Genomic DNA, 3,430 nt, shown 5'->3' with positions numbered 1-3,430 from the left:
CAAAAAGATTTTGTAGAACAAGAAGAGAGGAAAGTGAAACAGCAAAAGGAGACACTCAAGAAGAAGATGGAAGATGGTGGTTTCTGGAAGAAGCTGCTTGGAAAAGGCAAGGGAAGTGGAAGTACAAGCACTCAAGAGAGACACAATGAGGACAAGCAAGGATGGGAGCATGGGCATCCACATGAATGACAGGTGCTGGAGTTCTTTTTGGTCCATGTTTTCTATGCTTTAAATAAGGAAGATCTTGTATGAAATAGAACTTGCTTCCATGTTATGTTTAAACCTATTTCAATTATGTCTTTTAAGTTTTTGGTATTGAAGAAAGTCTCTGTGTGCTAGTCTTTATGTCACTGCATCCTTACTTTACTTACTTGTATGCTTGTCCCTTTAAATCAAATGAAGAGAGAATGTTTATGTTTAAAAAGACCAGAGTAGAGTTCATACTATGGAGTACATTCATGAGTTTGTGGTATGATCATAAGTTAGCTAAGTTGGTTCAACCATAAGGTGGGATGACAACTATCTGGCCTGAATACTTTGCTTTGAATATACTCATGAGACTAAGTATATGACAAGATCCTAATAAGAAAAAGAGAAAATAATAATAAAAGTGGAAAAACAAAAGAAAAAGAGTAAGCAATAAAGCTAGGCACCAATGGTTTTGATCTTAAGATATGTGTCTGTGGTGTTCTTGTGTGAGGGATCTACTTGGATGAATAAGATCTTAGGGGTGCTTTATCACTTGGTAACTTGGGTTAACTAACCCGGGATTATCAGCTGAAAGTCCATTATCAAGAGTAACCCTCACTACAGAGCATTTAGTAACCCAAAGAGGTGCTGGACACCAAGGTCTCATGAAGGAAAATAAATGAACTATGTGCCTGTGGTGTGTATGTATGAGGGAGAGACTTGAGCAAGTAAGTCCTTAGGGGTGCTTCAACACCTAGCACCTTGAACCAACTGGTTCGGGAGTGTTGGCTGAAAGCTTATCTTAAAAAGTTGCCCCCTTACAGAGCACTTAGCTTAAGAACACCAATAAGCTCTGAAATAACAATAAAGGGATCAATGAATAAAAGTCTCATGGGATGTAAGCAAAGTGAGTGTTTTAGGACATGATAAAGGTCTGAAAGCCAGGAATGAACCTAAGTTGCTATGCATAAAACCACCATAAAATCAGTGATATGACTTCCACAAGAATGACTCACTGCTCTTGGCATACCATTCATCATTCTCTTGTTCCAGTACTTGCTTAGGGACAAGCAAGCTTTAAGTTTGGTGTTGTGATGACAGGGCATCATGGCCAGTTTCACTGACCTTTTCTTTACTGTTTTTAGGTTAGTTTCATGCATTTTCTTAGGAAATAAGCTAGTTTTGGGTAGATATTCACTTGCACCCTAATTCAAGCATACATTGTGCATTTTACATTATTTCATGAAGATTTTGCATGAGTTTAGTGACAAATTGTATGCTGCATTGCCCATGACTTATATTAGAACTTTGATGCACTCTATTGCTTGATTTCAGGACCAAAGGAAGCAAGGAATGTGAGGTAACTTGCAAAGTTAATGAGAAAAGTGATTGCCAATAACGCTCTCGAAGCCATCGTTGACCACGTTAAGAGTAACGTTAACTAAGTTAACGAGAGCTCTAACGTGGAGAGGGGAAGTTGAGCCAACGTTAGTGACACTTAACATTGTCACTAACGTTGGCAAATGCTCATAAGTGGCCATGTTAGAGTCCACGTTAACTTAGTTAACGTGGCCTCTAACGTTAGAAAGGGGGAGAAACGCCAACGTTAGTGACATTCAACATTGTCACTAACGTTGGCCTAAGGAGAAACACACCACGTTAACTCCAACGTTAGCTTGGTTAACGTGGGAGCTAACGTAAGAAGCAAGAATGGTCGACAACGTTAGTGACACCCAACATTGTCACTAATGTTGGAAGAAACCACACAACCCCCCAAGGAGCCACGTTAACTTCCACGTTAACTTAGTTAACGTGGAAGCTAACGTTGATGAGTGAAAGAATGGCCAACGTTAGTGACACTCAACATTGTCACTAACGTTGGAGATGGCTAAGCATGGCCACGTTAGAAGCCACGTTAACCTAGTTAACGTGGACTCTAACGTGAGGCATAGGGGCACCTTGGAACGTTAGTAACAATGTTGAGTGTCACTAACGTTCTCGAAGGATGGCAAGCCCATGTTAAAGAGCCATGTTAACTAAGTTAACGTGGGCTCTAACGTGGGAACAAAGGGGGCTTTTCAAAGTTATTGGTAATGTTAAGTCTCAATAACGTGTGCGAAGGACTTAGAGGCAACGTTAGTGGCAACGTTTATGCCACTAACGTTGAAGTTAACGTGGCTTTTACTTTGTAACGTTAGTGAGAAAGTTGATTGTCACTAACATTCTCGAACTTATATTTTCACTAAACGTTAACACCCCTAACGTCCTGAGTTAAAGTCTCTGCCCACTTCACATTTTCTCTCTGCTAGTAAAGCCAAGCCCAAATGAAGAAGAGAACTGCTTCAAACTCAAGATCCAAAGGCCCAAGACTTGAAGAGCCAACTAGAAGCTGAGAGAAGTAGTATATATAGGAGTAGCTTTGAATTGTTGAAGGAGTTCTGGAAGTTGGAAAAGAGAACTACTCTCTGTATTTTACCTTCTCTGCAATTTCTAGTTTTATGATGTATTCTCCATCTTTGTTTTCATTTTCTAGAGCTATGAACAACTAAACCCATTTCATTGGGTTAGGGAGCTCTGTTGTAATTTGATGGATCAATACTAATTTTCATTATTCTTCTTCTATCTTTTCTCTTGATTTTACTTGAAAGCTTTCGATCTTCATCTAATTGAGTAGTTATCTAGGAAAAGAAGCTATTCAAACTTGGATCTCTTCTGAACCTTGAAAGAGGAATGAAGAGATCAAACTAGAAGTGCTTTCTCATGCTGGACCAAATTGGGTTTGGATGGGTATGTGACTATAACCCTCTCAATACTTGATTTGGGAAATGCATGTGGTATAATCAGTGACCATACTTCATCTCTTCTCATGAGCAATTGACCAAGGAATTGGCTATTGATCAAGATTTGAGAGATTGAATTGCAAGAAATTGTAATTCAATCAATTAAGATTGCCAAGGAGATCAATGAGTGCATTGATTGAGGAAGAGATGAAAATGAACTTGATCCAGAGAATTGCAACATCTCCTAAGCCCAATGAACTCCCCATCTCTGATCTTACCCATTCTCTTTAATTTCTGCCATTTACTTTTATGAGCAAATCCCCCATTCCCATTTACAATTCTGCAATTTATTTGCAGTCATTTACTTCTAGTCCTTTAATTATAGCATTTACTTTTCTGTTATTTACATTTTCGCCATTTTATTTTTTGCAACTCTCAACCCAAATTCTGGATTCGCTCAA

Source organism: Arachis hypogaea, chromosome 12, assembly GCF_003086295.3.
Source record: "Arachis hypogaea cultivar Tifrunner chromosome 12, arahy.Tifrunner.gnm2.J5K5, whole genome shotgun sequence".
NCBI classification, from domain to species: Eukaryota; Viridiplantae; Streptophyta; class Magnoliopsida; order Fabales; family Fabaceae; genus Arachis; species Arachis hypogaea.
The sequence above is the reverse complement of the archived record's forward strand: the minus strand, read 5'-3'. Positions refer to the sequence as shown.